This window comes from Salmo trutta, chromosome 20 (assembly GCF_901001165.1).
Source record: "Salmo trutta chromosome 20, fSalTru1.1, whole genome shotgun sequence".
NCBI lineage: Eukaryota > Metazoa > Chordata > Actinopteri > Salmoniformes > Salmonidae > Salmo > Salmo trutta.
Window position 1 is genome coordinate 11,976,221 of NC_042976.1, and position 20,183 is coordinate 11,996,403.

A 20,183-nucleotide genomic window follows, 5' to 3' on the forward strand; every position below is an offset into this window, starting at 1 on the left:
GATAGCTGATGGGCTCATGCCAAAAAATCTAAAAAAAAATCTTTCTAAAACAATATTTGAAAGTTGATCAAATATGTTGGTAGCCTAGCATAGTCTTCTCTTTTCAGCAGGAGCCATTTGCTTTCCAACCCGTGTTTTCCCTCAATTGAGGCTCAGCGGTCTAAGGCACTGCGTCTCAGTGCTAGAGGCGTTACTACAGACCCTGGTTTGATCCTAGGCTGTATCATAAACGGCCGGGATTGGGAGTCCCATAGAGCGGCGCACATTTGGCTCAGTGTCGTCTGGATTAGGGGATGGTTTGGCCGAGGTAAGCCGTCATTGTAAATAAGAATTTGTTCTTAACTGACTTGCCTAGTTAAATAAAGGTTAAATAAAAAAATATATAAAAAAATATTTGAAATATTGCTAAAGAGCTGTTTTGTCTGCATGCTGTTTTTTCACTGACAGATTTGCCTCGCGTTCCCCAGTGTAGGCTATTCCTTACTATTGGGCTACAGTGGCACTTTTAGCATGTAAATCTTGGTGGGGCAAAAAAACTAAAACAAATGTTTGATACATGCCAGCAAAGACACTACACAACACTAAACAATACATGAATTGCACTATAACGGTGACAAACGGTGCTCACAAACTGTTAGGGCCTACATAAAGCTGTCCCAACAGCAGAGCTTTCTTTTCAGCACCATGGAGTGAATGCTTACCACTGCTACACCTGGCTATCAGCGGAGCCTTGTCTGGCAGCGAAACAGTTAATTCAGCCTCATTTACTGCCTTTAAAAGAAACATAGCTGATATGGCTGACTTGCTTAAACAAATGTGGTTTCTATTAGCAATTGAGAACCTATGGCATAAGGGGACAACGAGCGGATACGATGTCATGCTGTGTAATGATAGGAGACAGGTGCAGGAATACATAATAGGTTTTTTTTATTTCTCCACCCAAAATAAAGAAAGTCATGAAAACGACAGGGATGAAGCCCAAAACAAACATGCATATATAGAACACATGGATGTTACCCAAACAAAAGAGCGAGGTGTAAACCTCTAAATAATACACAGGACAAGACCCGTAATAACACGTAGCACGAAGCTGATACAACAGAGCATAGGTACCAACGGATATGGGACAATAATCAACAAGGACAATTGGGAACAGAGGACACATATATACACATACTAATCAGGGAGAATGGGAACCAGATGTGCGTGACAGTACCCCCGACGCGCTGCACTAGCAGCGGGACGACACCGGCCTCGGGGATGACCACAGGGACGCTGTGCGGGTCGATCAGGGAGCCGACTGTGAAAAACCCAGGTCAGCGAAGCGTCCAGGATGTGCACCGCAGGAACCCAGCACCACTCCTCTGAGCCGTACCCCTCCCAGTCGATGAGGTACCAGAGACGCCTGCCTGATGTGTCACGTCCTGACCAGTAAAGGGGTTATTTGTTATTGTAGTTTGGTCAGGACGTGGCAGGGGGTGTTTGTTTTATGTGGTTCGGGGTTTGTTGGGATATGTTCTTATGTAAGAGGGGTGTTTGTTTTATGTGTTCCCGGGGTTTTTGGGTATTGTTCTATGTTTTGTATTTCTATGGATTTTCTATGTTGTGTATTTCTTTGTTGGCCTGGTATGGCTCTCAATCAGGAACAGCTGTACATCGTTGTTGCTGATTGGGAGTCATACTTAGGTAGCCCTTTCTTCACCTGTCTTTTGTGGGAAGTTGTTTTTGCATAGCTGTGTGTGTGTAGCTTGCAAGACTGTTTGTCGTTCGTACGTTTTCTTTTTGTTACGTGTCTCAATAAAAGTTCAAATGAGCACTCAACCCACTGCGCCTTGGTCTACTCCATACGACAGCCGTTACACGATGCCTTGAATCCAGGACTTCACGGACCGAGTACGCCGGACCTCCCTCAATGTCCAGAGGAGGAGGCGGGGCATCACTGGGTCCAGCCTCAGCGAGGGGACCAAGCACCACTGGCCTGAGGAGCGACAAATGAAAAGTCGGGTTAATAAGGTAATCAGCAGGGAGTTTCAAACAACCTGACTGTGCTGACACGTTGCTCCTCCCTCTCCAATCCCACCGGGGATATGAGGTAGCCCAAAAAGGACACGGACCGTTGAAAAAACAAACATTTCTCTTGTTTAACATATAGATCATGCTCCAACAGTCTTCCCAGCACAGACCTGACTAACGAGACATGCTGGGTGCGGTCAACAGAACAGACAAATGTTGTCTATATAAATCACTATGCCTCGTCCCAGCATGTCATGAAACACTTTGTTAATGAAGGCCTGGAAGACTGAAGGAGCATTAGACAGGCCAAGGGGCATTACGAGATACTCGTGCTTTCAAGACAACATGGTCGAATCATGATGTCAGTGATCTTCAGGTCAGAGCTCTAGAAAGAGGCTCATGGTCCCGACTTGGAAGTCAGAGTTTGATGCCCGTTTAAAACGTATTTTACCAGTCTGAGCTGTTTTTTCCGAGTTCCCAGTTGTCTTTAACTCTCTGAAGTCTGAGATTTCCCAGTTCGGAGTTTCCAGTTGTTTTGAACACGGCAGAAGTCTGAGATTTCCCAGTTCGGAGTTTCCAGTTGTTTTGAACACGGCAGAAGTCTGAGATTTCCCAGTTCGGAGTTTCCAGTTGTTTTGAACACGGCAGAAGTCTGAGATTTCCCAGTTCGGAGTTTCCAGTTGTTTTGAACACGGCAGAAGTCTGAGATTTCCCAGTTCGGAGTTTCCAGTTGTTTTGAACACGGCAGAAGTCTGAGATTTCCCAGTTCGGAGTTTCCAGTTGTTTTGAACACGGCAGAAGTCTGAGATTTCCCAGTTCGGAGTTTCCAGTTGTTTTGAACACGGCAGAAGTCTGAGATTTCCCAGTTCGGAGTTTCCAGTTGTTTTGAACACGGCAGAAGTCTGAGATTTCCCAGTTCGGAGTTTCAAGTTGTTTTGAACACGGCAGAAGTCATGCTGGATTGACAGCGTGGCCAATGTATTCAATCTTATCTGTCCAATGACATGTGAATGTTTATCCTTTTAATAAGCTTGGAAAAGAGACCCTGAAACCCAGACTTGGACCACACACCCACTCCACTGAATAGCAGGTTAGTGATTGCTTTGCAACGCTTGCAGTTAGCAACTGATTCCTTCCAAATCACTCATTGTTGAATTTGCAATTTCTAACTTGTTGTGTAATGTTTATGTTAGGGTGACCATACGTCCTCTTTTTCCCGGACATGTCGTCTTTTTGGACCTAAAAAAATGCGTCCGGCCGGGATTTCTAAATCGCCCAAAATGTCCGGGATTTCGGCTTTTGCTTTCTACAGTCGCCATTCATTGTGTGCGATTTGGGGGTTTTGCATTGCTTTGACCTTTCTCTTTAGGTCCCGCCTTCTCACACGCCACCATTGGTGGGTCATGTAGGCCTACGCAAACATTGGTCAAACTGCATCTCAATCATTACCCTCACCATCGCAACAGCCAAGAGACAGAGCAGCAGCTTGCTTGTCAACAGTGGCACATGGCTCCAGAACAGCGTAAAAATGGCCAAATGTAAATTCACAGACGATTTACAGAGAAAATTCCCGTGTTTTCATCTTGGTCGGGATCCGTGTGAAGCAGAATGCATGACCTGCAAAGCTGGCACATACGTGTCAGTGTCAAATAAAGGTGCTAGCGACCTAGAAGCCCACATAAGCTCCGCAAAACACAAAATTGCAGCTAAAGGAGAGAGTTTGTCAGGTAAATTAACTGACTATTTTGTGAGAGAAGGTAAAACAGAAGATGCTGTTACTTAGGGTGACCATATGTCCTCTTTTTCCCGGACATGTCCTCTTTTTTGAAAACTAAAATATGGTCACCCTAGTTTATGTCCAATTGCCAATGAGCACAGATATGTTTTATCTATAATTTATTTTCATATGACAAGGGTTGAGAATTATTTGCCAGTAATTGTCAACATGATTCATTACATTTACATTTTAGTCATTTAGCAGACGCTCTTACCCAGAGCGACTTACATGCATTTATTTATTTATATATATATTTTTTCGTACTGGTCCCCGTGGGAATCGAGCCCACAACCCTGGCATTGCAAACACCATGCTCTACCAACTGAGCCAGATGACTGCTTGTTTAGCTTGCTAGCTAACATTTTGAAAGTATGATGTTGACATGATCAGTCCAATCAAAGCTACAGTAGATATGTGATTTGACTTAATTTTATCTGTGGCCAATGACCTTGAGCCTTTTTGAATGGGCACCTCTAATGTACAGTAATTATATGGCAGCACCCAAGGGGCTTGAATTTCTGAGCTCTCTCCGTAGATTTTGTAGTGATGTAATGTCCCCATTAGTGACAGACCGCTGAGCCAATCACTGCGCAACTAGAGAACATTATCAACCACTACGCTCTGTATTTTCCGCTGGCTGGCCCACCACTATAGAAAGCACTGAGCTAGGCTGAAACACCTACATTTTGGAGCTGTCTTACTCAAGAAAGCGACCATGTTTGTATGCGGCTTTATTAACTGAATGATTTTTGGGGTTTTACATTGTTTGCAAACTGATATGTAACACGTATTAATGGCAAAATAACATGCATAACAGGCACACAAAAAGATAAACAGACTCTGTCCCACCTGCCCTGAATGACGAGTTGCCACTGTTGGGCTACGATCCACAGCTAGGCTAATTTTAACATCTATGGAGACTCTGTGGCTGAATTATAGGCCTTCTCATGGTGAAGTAGGCTGTAATGAATTATTTCATTTATTCCTGAACAGACAGCAGTAATTATATAACTTCGGCAAATGTATTTACATTTATCAGGGGTGCTGCAGTTCCTTCAGAACCCTTTACGCGATTCTATAAGGAAATAAAGTATGTGCAAAGCTGGAGAGATGAGAGTTGCAGGCTCATGTCTTTCAGAGAAGGAGATAGATCATAGAAAGTGAAACTCATTCTAGTTCTGTGAGATACTGGCACGCTTCTCACACAGCCACGCGTGGCTGGTCTCAAACATAGGTTACAATGTTGAGCAAATCATAATGCTGCTGGTGAGTCTCTGATCCACCTCTACGCAGACGACACCATTCTGTATACTTCTGGTCCTTCTTTGGACACTGTGTTAACAACCCTCCAGACGATCTTCAATGCCATTACAACTCTCCTTCTGTGGCCTCCAACTGCTCTTAAATACAAGTAAAACTAAATTCATGCTCTTCAACCGATCGCTGCCTGCACCTGCTCGCCCGTCCAGCATCACTACTCTGGACGGTTCTGACTTAGAAAATGTGGACAACTACAAATACCTAGGTGTCTGGTTAGACTGTAAACTCTCCTTCCAGACTCACAGAAAACATCTCCAATCCAAAGTTAAAAATAGAATTGGCTTCCTATTTCGCAACAAAGCATCCTTCACTCATGCTACCAAACATACCCTCGTAAAAACTGACCATACTACCGATCCTCGACTTCGGCGATGTCATTTACAAAATAGCCTCCAATACCCTACTCAATAAACTGGATGCAGTCTATCACAGTGTTATCCGTTTTGTCACCAAAGCCCCATATACTACCCACCACTGCGACCTGTACGCTCTCGTTGGCTGGCCCTCGCTTCATACTCGTCGCCAAACCCACTGGCTCCAGGTCATCTACAAGACCCTGCTAGGTAAAGTCCCCCCTTATCTCCGCTCACTGGTCACCATAGCAGCACCCACCTGTAGCACGCGCTCCAGCAGGTATATCGCTCTGGTCACCCCCAAAGCCAATTCCTCCTTTGGCCGTCTCTCCTTCCAGTTCTCTGCTGCCATTGACTGGAACGAACTCCAAAAATCTCTGAAACTGGAAACACTTATCTCCCTCACTAGCTTTAAGCACCAGCTGTCAGAGCAGCTCATAGATCGCTGCATCTGTACATAGCCCATCTATAATTTAGCCCAAACAACTACCTCTTCCCCTACTGTATTTATTTATTTATTTTGCTCCTTTGCACCCCATTTTTTTCTATTTCTACTTTGCACTTTCTTCCACTGTGTAACGATCGTCTGGAAGAGGGGACCAAGATGCAGCGTGGTAAGTGGTCATAATGATTTTTAATGATACACTTCAAGAAAACAAACAGGGGAAACGAAAGCCAACAGTTCTGTCGGTGCAAACCACACAACAGAAACAACTACCCACAAAACCCCAAAGGAAACAGGCTGCCTAAGTATGATTCCTAATCAGAGACAACGATAGACAGCTGCCTCTGATTAGGAACCCTACTCGGCCCAAAACAAAGAAATACAAAAACAAAGAAAAAGGAACATACTACGCCCACCCAATGTAACACCCTGGCCTAACCAAAATAAAGAACAAAAAACCCCTCTCTATGGCCAGGGCGTTACACACTGCAAATCTACCATTCCAGTGTTTTTACTTGCTATATTGTATTTACTTTGCCACCATGGCCTTTTTTAGCCTTTACCTCTCTTATCTCACCTCATTTGCTCACATTGTATATAGACTTATTTTTCTACTTTCTATTATTGACTATATGTTTGTTTTACTCCATGTGTAACTCTGTGTTGTTGTATGTGTCGAAATGCTTTGCTTTATCTTGGCCAGGTGGCAATTGTAAATGAGAACTTGTTCTCAACTTGCTTACCTGGTTAAATAAAGTTGAAATAAAATAAAAAATTAAAAAATAAACCCAGGCCGGCCCAACCCAAATCAATTCTTATAATATTAGGCTGAAAATCTAATTTTTCACATTATATTTTTTTTTGTGGGGTCAGGATAATTAACGAAGAGGCAACTTGAATTAACTTTTTTATTTTCGCTTTTATAAGAATTTTTACATAGCAAAAAGTGACAATTATTTTTCATGCCACGAGAGGTACCAGATCCGGCCAAATAGGTTCCCGGAACAAAACAGTCCAAAACGGAGAGGTGCCGGATATTGTGACGTCATTATGTTTACACTTTTAGGTGAAATTAACAGATATGAGGCTGAAGCGATGGCTTTAAGGCTTCCTTCATGCCATTACAAGTAGCCTAAATATCCTGCTTGACAAACTCTGATCGCTTTCATGGGTTTCAGTTAGAGGACAGGATAGGATAGTATCATATCAATGAAGTGTGTTTGTGATTGCATGTGAATGCTCTGTGAGGGGGGGCACTGAAATAGCACAGATACAATTTATCATGTTCTTTTTCTCTCCATACTTCACTTACCGTAAACAACATCTATATTGATTCTACAGATACATACAGAGTGGTCCCTTTCTCCTTGAGAGAGAGAGAGAGACTGGCTAGATATATGTGTCTATCCTGCCATGAGGACAGACACCATTGTGTTCCTCTGGGAACCAGTTTCAAATCAAATCACATTTTATTTGTCACATACGCTGAATACAACAGGTATTTACAAGCCCTTATATATATATATATATATATTAACCAACAATGCAGAATTTTGTAAAATGTATACCACCCCTACATTTCCACAACACAACTGATTGGCTCAAACACATTAAGAAGGAAAGAAATTCCACAAATGAACTTTTAACAAGGCAAACCTGTTAATTGAAATGCATTCCAGGTGACTACCTTATGAAGCTTGTTGAGAAAATGCCAAGAGTGTACAAAACTGTCATCAAGGCAAAGGGTGGCTACTTTGAAGAATCTAAAATATATTTTGATTTCTTTAACACTTTTTTGGTTACTACATGATTCCATATGAGTTATTTCATAGTTTTGATGTCTTCACTATTATTCTACATTCTAGAAAATAGTAAAAATAAAGAGAAATCGTGGAATGAGTAGGTGTATCCAAACGTTTGACTGGTACTGTGTATAGCAGTGCTATTTGCAGTTAGCTCCATGTAAACGTTGCAATTCTTCAGCCATTCCTAAACTAGCGACCAAAAACAACTTACATATGGACAGTACCAAAACAAATGATCTAATGATTCTGTCTCTTCGCAGCAAAATCTGCAAAGTTGGGATGGTTGTATCCCCATATATATAACATTCTATTGGTTGCAAGAATTTTGTATGATAATTTTAATTGAAAAACTCAAAGTTTTGAATTGAGTGTTGTTTTGTTTATCAATTCATACATAAACCATGTGCCATGGAATCGATACATCGAAAATATCTTCCCAACTATTTTGCAATCTACATGGCACAGCTGTACATTTTTTGGTCCTTAAATGAAACTGGTTTCCTTAGACAATTTTTGTCTTTAATGCAGGGCCGACAGACAAGTTCCTTACTTTCTCCCCCTTCCCTCTTCCATGTTTGCGGTAATACAGCAATTAGTTGGTTGTAATTTTGAGAAGAGCAGACATTTTCATATTTTTATGTTAGCTGCATGTGTGACAACACAGATTTTACCTTTATTTTTGTATTCCTGCATCTGTCTCTTATCGTTATACAATGTGACATATGGCGTGTTTTAAAAATAGTGATATTTTGGAGATTATTTAATTTTCAAATAACCGAAAGGGAGAGGTTGTAATCTGAATAAAGGGAAAAAGGCCATTCTTGAACATGGGGCGAGACATTCCTACTAATCTGCTAGAGAACCAGTTTGGATTTAAATATAACTTTTGAATGACTGATGCCTTTAGTGAGAAGTGTAATGCCTTAATATTTAATTTCTGGCCTCGGAATTCATATTCATTATAAATGTAGGCACATTTAATTTTGTCTGGCTTGCCATTCCAAACAAAATGGAATATGTATTTGCTCATGTAATTTAAAAAACAAGTCGCTAGGTGTAGGCAAAGCTATAAGCGAATAGGTAAACTGGGATATGACTAAAGAGTTAATCAGGGTGATTTTTCCACAATAGGCAGGTATTTTCCTTTCCACGGTCTTATCTATTTTTGCTAACTTTCTATTAAAATGTATTGTAATGAGCTAATTTCATTCTTTCAGGATATGAATACCGAGTATGTCCACTTCACCGTCAGACCAGTTTATTGGTTAATAACTACACGATAATGTAAAAGTTAGATTTTTATTTTTTTGTGATCCAATACGTGATATAGTACACTTATCATAATTCGGTTGTAATTCAGAGAGGTTAGAAAAGTTATCTAGATCCTCTGAGGCTGTGGAGGGATCTAAGTTGTGGATTTAAAAGAAAACATGAATCAGTGGTCAATGACACCTTTGTTTTTAAGCCATGGATTTCTAGGCCCTTGATACTATTGTTGTATCTGATTTTGATAGCCAACATTTCGATTGCCATAATAAATAGATATGCCGAAAGTGGACAACCTTGTTTTACTTCTCTTGACAGTTTAAAACTTTCTGAGAAGTAGCCATTATTTACTATTTTACACCTAGGGCTACTATACTTAACTTTAACCAATTGTTTAAGAGATTCTCCAAAACCTTTATATTCTAGGCATTTACAGTGCATTCGGAAAGCATTCAGACCCCTTGACTTTTTCCACATTTTACATTACAGCTGTATACTAAAATTTATTAAATTGTTTATTTCCCTCATCAATCTACACACAACACTACATGATGACAAAGCAAATTTATAAGAAAAACCCCTGGAAATATCACATTTACATAAGTATTCAGACCCTATACTCAGTACTTTGTTGAAGCACCTTTGGCAGCAATTACACCCTCAAGTCCTCTTGGGTATGACACTAAAAGCTTGGCACACCTGTATTTGGGGAGTTTCTCCCATTCTTCTCTGACGATCCTCTCAAGCTCTGTCAGGTTGGATGGGGAATGTCGCTGCACAGCTATTTTCATGTCTCTCCAGAGATGTTCGATAGGGTTCAAGTCCGGGCTCTGGCTAGGCCACTCAAGGACATTCAGAGATTTGTCCCGAAGCCACTCCTGCATCGTCTTGGCTATGTGCTTAGGGTTGTTGTTCTGTTGGAAGGTGAACCTTCGCCCCAGCCTGAGGTGCTGAGCGCTCTGGAGCATGTTCTCATAAAGGATCTCTCTGTACTTTGCTCCATTCAGCTTTCCCTCGATCCTGACTAGTCTCCCAGTCCCTGCCTCTGAAAAACATCCCCACAGTATGAGGCTGCCATCACCATGCTTCAGGGATTGTGGGATTGTGCCTGGTTTCCTCCAGACGTGACACTTGGCATTCAGGCCAAAAAGTTCAATCTTGGTTTCATCATGGTCTGACAGTGGTCTGACAGTCCTTTAGGTGTGTTTTGGCAAACTCAAAGAGGGCTGTCATGTGCCTTTTACTGAGGAGTGGCTTCCTTCTGGCAACTCTACCATAAAGGCCTGATTGGTGGCGTGCTGCAGAGATGGTTGTCCTTCTGGAAGGTTCTCCCATCTCCACAGAGGAACTCTGGAGCTCTGTCAGAGTCACCATCGGGTTCTTCGTCACCTCCCTGACCAAGGCCCTTCCCCCTGATTGCTCAGTTTGGCCGCCCGACCAAAGTCAGCTATGAATACCAGGCCTGGTTTCCCAGATTTTTCAGTGTTCTATTGTTTCCCGTACTTGTCTTATATTATCTCCAATGTATCATCCATGTAAAAAACCTGTCTGATTTAGGATTAATAATATCCAACAATATATTTTTTACTCTAAGCTCTATATACTATGCTAGAATTCTTGCATCACAGCACTGAAGTGTAAGGGGCCTCAAACAAATTTCATGGACTGGATCTTTATATTTACTACTTGGGTCCTGTTTCAGTAATAATGAAATCAGACCTTCTTGTTGAGTATCTGATAATTTAGCATTTAATATGAATGGTTAAAGCATGCTAATAACGGTCCTCTGAGTGGAAATTCTGTAAGAGTAATGTACACTACCGTTCAAAAGTTTGGGGTCACTTAGAAATTTCCTTGTTTTTGAAATAAAAGCACTTTTTTTGTCCATTAAAATAATATAAAATTGATCAGAAATACAGTGTAGACATCGTTAATGTTGTAAATGACTATTGTAGCTGGAAATGGTGTTCCGGTGGCATGTTGTGTTAGCTAATCCAAGTTTATCGTTTTAAAAGGCTAATTGATCATTAGAAAACCCTTTTGCAATTGTTAGCACAGCTGAAAACTGTTGTTCTGATTAAAGAAGCAATAAAACTGGCCTTCTTTAGACTGGTTGAGTATCTGGAGCATCAACATTTGTGGCTTTGATTACAGGCTCAAAATAGGCAGAAACAAAGAACTTTCTTCTGAAATTCGCCAGTCTATTCTTGTTCTGAGAAAGGAAGGCTATTTCATGCGAGAAACTGCCAAAGAGGCTGAAGATCTTGTACAACGCTATGTACTACTCCCTTCACAGAACAGAGCAAACTGTCTCTAACCAGAATAGAAAGAGGAGTGGGAGGCCCCGGTGCACAACTGAGCAAGATGACAAGTACATTACAGTGTCTAGTTTGAGAAACAGATGCCTCACAAGTCCTTAACTGGCAGCTTCATTAAATAGTACCCGCAAAACACCAGTCTCAACATCAACAGTGAAGAGGCGACTTCGGGATGCTGGCCTTCTCGGCAGAGTTGCAAAGAAAAAGCCATATCTCAGACTGGCCAATAAAAAGAAAAGATTAAAAAGATGGGCAAAACAACACAGACACTGGACAGAGGAAATAACAGCTGCTGCACGATATCTAAGGAAGACTTGAGCTATTGCTCACCTGAGGTAGAGTATCTCATGATAAGCTGTAGACCACACTATCTACCTAGAGAGTTTTCATCTGTATTTTTTTGTAGCTGTTTACATAGCACCATAGACTGAGGCTGGCACTAAGATAGCTTTGAATGAGCTGTATTCCGCCATAAGCAAACAAGAGAACCCTCACCCAGAGGCGGCGCTCCTAGTAGCCGGGGACTTTAACCTGTTATGGATAGGGGGCAGTATTTTCACGGCCGGATAAAAAACGTACCCGATTTTAAATCTGTTTATTACTCCTGCCCAGAAACTAGACTATGCATATAATTTTGATTTGGATAGAAAACACCCTAAAGTTTCTAAAACTGTTTGAATGGTGTCTGTGAGTATAACAGAACTCATATAGCAGGCCAAAACCTGAGAAGATTCCAAACAGGAAGTGCCCTCTCTGACCAATTCTTGGCCTTCTTTATTCTCTTTATTGAAAACAGAGGATCTCTGCTGTAACGTGACACTTTCTAAGGCTCCCATAGGCTCTCAGAAGGCGCCAGAACATTGAATGATGACTTTGCAGTCGATGGCTGAAAAACAGTAGCGCATTTGGATAGTGGTTGATCTGAGAACAATGAGACAGGGGTGCGCGCGCATGCACGTGAAGAGTCCATTTTGCATTTTCAGTCTTTGAACGAAAACAACGACTCCCGGTCGGAATATTATCGCTATTTTACGAGAAAATCGCATAAAAATTGATTTTAAACAGCGTTTGACATGCTTCGAAGTACGATAATGGAATATTTTTACATTTTTTGTCACGATACGCGTCCGCGCATCACCCTTCGTTACCCTTCGGATAGTTTTCTTGAACGCACGAACAAAACGCCGCTATTTGGATATAACTATGGATTATTTGGAACCAAACCAACATTTGTTGTTGAAGTAGAAGTCCTGGGAGTGCATTCTGACGAAGAACAGCAAAGGTAATCCAATTTTTCTTATAGTAAATCTGAGTTTGGTGAGTACCAAACTTGGTGGGTGTCAAAATAGCTAGCCTGTGATGGCCGGGCTATCTACTCAGAATATTGCAAAATGTGCTTTTGCCGAAAAGCTATTTTAAAATCGGACACCGCGATTGCATAAAGGAGTTCTGTATCTATAATTCTTAAAATAATTTATGTTTTTTGTGAACGTTTATCGTGAGTAATTTAGTAAATTCACCGGAAGTGTTTGGTGGGAATGCTAGTTCTGAACGTCACGTGCTAATGTAAAAAGCTGGTTTTTGATATAAATATGAACTTGATTGAACAAAACATGCATGTATTGTATAACATAATGTCCTAGGAGTGTCATCTGATGAAGATCATCAAAGGTTAGTGCTGCATTTAGCTGTGGTTTTGGTTTTTGTGACATTATATGCTAGCTTGAAAAATGGGTGTGTGATTATTTCTGGCTGGGTACTCTCCTGACATAATCTAATGTTTTTCTTTCGTTGTAAAGCCTTTTTGAAATCGGACAGTGTGGTTAGATAAAGGAGAGTCTTGTCTTTAAAATGGTGTAAAATAGTCATATGTTTGAAAAATTGAAGGTTTCGGATTTTCGAGGAGTTTGTATTTCGCGCCACGCCCTATCATTGGATATTGGAGCGGTGTTCCGCTAGCGGAACGTCTAGATGTGAAAATGCAGGGAAACTTAAATTTGTTTTACCAAATTTCTATCAGCATGTTAAATGTGCAACCAGAGGGGGAAAAAAAACTCTGGACCACCTTTACTCCACATACAGAGATGCATACAAAGCTCTCCCTCGCCCCCCATTTGGCACATCTGACCATAATTCTATCCTCCGGATTCCTGCTTACGTGCAAAAATTAAAGCAGGAAGCACCAGTGACTAGATCAATAAAGTGATCAGATGAAGCAGATGCTATGCTACCGGACTGTTTTGCTAGCACAGACTGGAATAGGTCCCGGATTCCTCCGATGGCATTGAGGGGTACACCACATCAGTCATTAGCTACATAAGTGCATCAATGACGTCATCCCCACAGTGACCGGTACGTACTGTACATACCCCAACCAGAAGCCATGGATTACAGGCAACATCCGCACTGAGCTAAAGGCTAGAGCTGCTGTTTTCAAGGAGCGGGACTCTAACCCAGAAGCTTATAAGAAATCACGCTATGCCCTCCGATGAACCATCAAAAGGCAAAGCGTCAATAAAGGACTAAGATCGAATCATACTACACTGGCTCTGACGCTCGTCGGATGTGGCAGGGCTTGCAAACCATTACAGACTACAAAGGGATGCACAGCCGAGAGCTGCCCAGTGACACGAGCCTACCAGACGAGCTAAACTACTTCTATGCTCGCTTCGAGGCAAATAACACTGAAAAATGCATGAGAGCACCAGCTGTTCCGGAAGACTGGGTGATCGCGCTCTCCGCAGCCGATGTGAGTAAGACCATTTAACAGGTCAACATTCACAAGGCTGCTGGGCCAGACGGATTACCAGGACGTGTACTGCGAGCATGTTCTGACCAACTGGAAAGTGTCTTCACTGACATTTTCAACCTCTCGCTGTCCGAGTCTGTAATACCAACATGTTTTAAGCAGACCACCATAGTGCCTGTGCCCAAGAACACTAAGGTAACCTGCCTAAATGACTACCGAGCCGTAGCACTCACGTCTGTAGCCATGACGTGCTTTGAAAGGTTGGTCATGGCTCACATCAACACCATTATCCCAGAAACCCTAGACCCACTCCAATTTGCATACCACCCCAACAGATCCACAGATGATGCAATCTCTATTACACTCCACACTGCCTTTTCTCACCTGGACAAAAGGAATACCCATGTGAGAATGCTATTCATTGACTACAGCTCAGTGTTCCACACATAGTGCCCTCAAAGCTCATCACTAAGCTAAGGACCCTGGGACTAAACATCTCCCTCTGCAACTGGATCCTGGACTTCCTGACGGGCCGTCCCCACATCCGCCATGCTGATCCTCAACACAGGGGCCCCTCAGGGGTGCGTACTCAGTCCAATCCTGTACTCCCTGTTTACTCATGACTGTACGGCCAGGCACGACTCCAACACCATCAGTAAGTTTGCAGATGATACAACAATGGTAGGCCTGATCACCGACAATGATGAGACAGCCTATAGGGAGGAGGTCAGAGACCTGACCGTGTGGTGGCAGAACAACAACCTCAACGTGATCAAGACAAAGGAGATGATTGTGGACTACAGGAAAAAGAGGACCGAGCACACCCCCATTCTCATCGACGGTGCTGCAGTGAAGCAGGTTGAGAGCTTCAAGTTCCTTGGCGTCCACATCACCAACAAACTAACATGGTCTAAGCACACCAAGACAGTCATGAAGAGGGCACGACAAAACCTATTCCCTTTCAGGAGACTGAAAAGAGTTGGCATGGGTCCTCAAAAGGTTCTACAGCTGCACCATCGAGAGCAGCCTGACTGGTTGCATCATTGCCTGGTATGGCAACTGCATGGCCTCCAACCGCAAGGCACTACAGAGGGTAGTGCGAACGGCCCAGTACATAAAAAATAATAATAATAATTCACCTTTATTTAACCAGGTAGGCTAGTTGACAACAAGTTGTCATTTACAACTGCGACCTGGCCAAGATAAAGCAAAGCAGTGCGACACAAACAACAACACAGAGTTACACATGGAATAAACAAGCGTACAGTCAATAACACAATAGAAAAAAAGAAGGTCTATATACAGTGTGTGCAAATGGCGTGAGGAGGTAAGGCAATAAATAGGCCATAGTAGCGAAGTAATTACAATTTAGCAAATTAACACTGGAGTGATAGATGTTCAGATTATGATGTGCAAGTAGAAATACTGGTGTGCAAAAAAGCTGAAAAGTAAATAAAAACAATATGGGGATGATGTAGGTAGATTGGATGGGCTATTTACAGATGGGCAATGTACAGCTGCAGTGATAGCTGATGTTTAAAGTTAGTGAGGTAAATATAAGATGTTTGCAATTCGTTCCAGTCATTGGCAGCAGAGAACTGGAAGGAAAGGCGGCCAAAGGAGCTGTTGGTTTTGGGGATGACCAGTGAGATATACCTGCTGGAGTGCGTGCTACGGGTGGGTGCTGTTATCGTGACCAGTGAGTTGAAATAAGGTGGAGTTTTACCTAGCAAAGCCTTATAGATGACCTGGAGCAAGTGGGTCTGGCAACGAATATGTAGCGAGGGCCAGCCAATTAGAGCATACAGGTCACAGTGGCGGGTGGTATATGGGGCTTTGGTGACAAAACGGATGGCACTGTGTCATGACGTTGGCCTGTGGGTAAGGTTTATGACCCCCCCCCATAAATACCTTTCTCCCTTCCCCTCTCTTACTGACCCTACTGAAGGACTGCTGTCCTGTTAAATATAGAGAGTCTGGGAACATCAAACAAATGGGGAAAGGAACCATATTTACATAATAAAACCAGTTGGAAATATGCTTGATAACGTAATGAGTATGTATGTCAGGTTCGTTGTTATCTGGGACATTATGATTGATGACAGGACGACATAAACTGTACCTGAGAAAGTATACACCCTCTAGTTATCAGAGTCACATGGAATTGTTATGCAATTGAAATGTTTGATATTGAAATTGTTTGTTAGGAGATTAAATGTAATTTTAGCTTCCAAATAAGAGAATTGGGTTTTCATAAGGAAAGTGCCCTGCTCGATCAGTGGTCCAACCCTGTGAAGAGACAGGGGTTATAAACGATGAAACACCTCCTTCCCCCCTCCCCACTATATAAGCCTTTGACGAAAAGACATTCACCAGTTCCAGTACGGGAGGTCTGCAGCCTCTACGTCAGAAGGACACACATGTTAACTAAACCATATCAAGGACAGAACTAAGCCAACCTCGGCGTGAGCTATGGTATGAACTGGTATGAACTTTGAGCTTATTCACTACAGAAGTGATACTTCCTAGCCGTTGAGTTAGCCGCTGCTAACGTGGGCTAGGAAAGGACGGACGACGGATCCAGTCTAACAACCAGACGAAGATACCACCACATATCCAATTTACCACTAGAGACATTCCTCCACTACAGGAAGATCTGTTGGCCAACCCAGCTAGCATCTACGACTAATCTACCGAAGCACAGCTCAGGGTAAATATTTATTGCATTTTCCTTTTCCAAATGGGCGGTAATTTAGAATGCATAAGATAATGTATTTACGATAGCATAGCTGCTGTTTCTTTGTTCCTAAGTCTTCCCGCCCTTTCATTCAAGCCCAACCCCCTTTCCTTTGTGTAACCAGGTTCCGTCCACTAGGACGTTTTCTGTATGACATCATTTGTATTCTGTGTATTTGTAATTCTGTGTGATTAGTTAGGTATTTAGTAAATAAATAATTAAACCCAATTTTGTATTGCTGATTCAACTTGTTAGCCAGGGTTCGTGAAGATAACCAAGAATTTACAACTTTCATTATGAGACTGAAAATAAGATAAGGGTTAATATTGACTGCTATCGACGTAAAATATTACTAAGTATTTTAAGAGTTTATTCGGAAGATAACAGCTCTATAAACGTTCTTCCGTGGTGCCCCGACTTTCTAGTTAATTACATTTACATGATTAGCTTAATCAGGTAAAATGAATTACAGAGAAATCATTTTATAAGTTAGCATGTCATATCACTTAATCCGGCATAGCCAAAGACACGACAACTGTGTACTCAGCAAACTACATCCAGTTTGCTGAGTAGAGTGTTGGAGGCTATTTTGTAAATTACATCGCCGAAGTCGAGGATTGGTAGGTCAGTTTTACTAGGGTATGTTTGGCGGCGTGAGTGAAGGAGGCTTTGTTGCGGAATAGAAAGCCAATTCTAGATTTCATTTTGGATTGGAGATGTTTAATATGAGTCTGGAAGGAGAGTTTACAGTCTAGCCAGACACCTAGGTATTTGTAGTTGTCCACATATTCTAAGTCAGAACCGTTCAGAGTAGTGACGCTAGTCGTGCGAGCAGGTGCGGGCAGCGAACTGTTGAAAAGCATGCATTTAGTTTTACTAGCGTTTAAGAGCAGTTGGAGGCCACGGAAGGAGTGTTGTATGGCATTGAAGCTCGATTGGAGGTTTGTTAACACAGTGTCCAAAGAAGGGCTAGATGTATACAGAATGGTGTCGTCTGCGTAGAGGTGGATCAGGGAATCACCCACAGCAAGAGCGACATCGTTGATATATACAGAGAAAAGAGTCGGCCCGAGAATTGAACCCTGTGGTACCCCCATAGAGACTGCCAGAGGTCTGGACAACAGGCCCTCTGATTTGACGCACTGAACTCTGTCTGAGAAGTAGTAGGGGCCAAGCTTCACTGGGGCCAAGCTTCCTGCCATCCAGGACCTATATACCAGGTGGTGTCAGAGGAAGGACCTAAAAAGTGTCAAAGACTCCAGCCTCCAGCCATAGACTGTTCTCTCTGCTACCACACGGCAAGTGGTACTGGAGCGCCAAGCCTAGGTCCCAGAGGCTTCTAAACAGCTTCTACCCCCAAGCCATAAGACTCCTTAACATGTAATCAAATGGCTACCCAGACTATTTGCATTGCAGCCCCCCCCTCTTTTACACCACTGCTACTCTCTGTTGTTACCATCTATGCATAATCTCAGCTCACCAGTCACCATAGCAAAACCCACCCGTAGCACACGCTCCAGCAGGTATATTTCACTGGTTATCCCCAAAGCTAACACTTCCTTTGGCTGCCTTTCCTTCCAGTTCTCTGCTGCCAATAACTGGAACGAATTGCAAAAATCACTGAAGCTTATATATCCCTCTCTAACTTTAAGCATCAGCTGTCAGAGCAGCTTACCTTTCAATTTACCTGTACACAGCCGATCTGTAAATAGCACACCCAACTACCTCATCCCCATATTGTTATTTATCTTCTTGTTCTTTTGCACCCCAGTGTCACGCCTGCTCCCACTCTTCCTCGCTGGCGCTCGAGGGCGAGGCTGCCCTGCATTACACACTCCTGCCACCATCATTTACGCACACCTGCCTTTCCTCGTCACGCGCTTCAGCGATATTGGACTCACTCAATCACCTGTTTATTACCTCCCCTATATTTGTCAGTACCCCAGCTCTGTTCCCCACTACTGCATTGTTTGTCATATGTCCATGTTACCCGTGTGCTGAGGCTGTTCCTATCTTGTTCTATGTCTTTTCCCTAATAAATGTCTGACTCTCCGTACCTGCTTCTCCTGTCCGGCGTTGGTCGTTACAGAATGCAGCAGCTATCACACGAAGCATCAGGGAGCACTGGCGTTCTGGTTAGTGTTGACGTCGGTCCTGAGTTGCCGCCGATGGAACCGGGAGTGCCTAGCCAGCCCTAGCTGGCTCGAGAGGTTTCCTTGCCCCGGTTGGCTCGGAAGGTACCCATCCCACGTCGGGCCTCAACCCGATCGTTAGGTCGTGTTCGCGCAGCCGGCCCATGGGTTTTCTTGTTTTGTTGGTGACGTCAAGCTTGGATTCCTCCGCCGAAGGAACCGGGGGTGCCTAAGCCAGCTCATCCGGCTTCCACGTCCTAGCTGGCTTGAGAGGTTTCCTTGCCTCGGTTGGCTCGGCAGGTTCCCATCCCACGTCATGCTCCGCCGAATCATCGGGCTTCAACGCAGCAGCGGGATTGACAGGCGTTCTTGCCTCAGCTGGATCGTCAGGCTCCTATGCCGCAGCCGGCTCGCCAGGCTCCCATGCTGCAGCCGGTTCGTGGGGAGTTTACCCCCAGCCGGCTTACCCAGCGCCCATGTCTCGGCCGGCTCACCCAGGTGGGACGCCGGGTGGCACCCTTAGAGGAGGGGTAATGTCACGCCTGCTCCCGCACTTCCCCTCTGGCGCTTGAGGGCGCCAGGCTGCCCTGCGTTACGCACTCCTGCCACCATCATTTACGGACACCTGCTTTCCCTCGTCACGCGCTTCAGCAATACTGGACTCACTTGGACTCACTCAATCACCTGTTTATTACCTCCCCTATATTTGACAGTTCCCCAGCTCTGTTCCCCACTGCTGCATTGTTTGTCATATGTCCATGTTACCCATGTGCTGACGCTGTTTCTGTCTTGTTCTATGTCTGTTCCCTAATAAATGTCTGACTCCCCGTACCTGCTTCTCCTGTCCGGCGTCGGTCGTTACACCGCAGTATCTCTACTTGCACATCATCATCTGCACATCTATCACTCCAGTGTTAATGCTAAATTGTAATTATTTCGAATCTATGGCCTATTTATTGCCTTACCTCCCTTATCTTCTACATTTGCACACACTGTATATAGATTTTTCTATTGTGTTATTGACTTTTTGTTTGTGTAACTCTGTTTTGTTTTTGTCTCACTGCTTTGCTTTATCTTGGCCAGGTTGCAATTGTAAATGAGAACTTGTTCTCAACTGGCCTACCTGGTTAAATAAAGGTGAAATTAAATTTTTTAAATATAAAATGAAAATAGTAATAACGCTACCTACATGTACATATTACCTCAACTAACCGGTGTCCCCGCACATTGACTCTGTACCGGTACCCCCCTGTATATAGTCTCGCTAT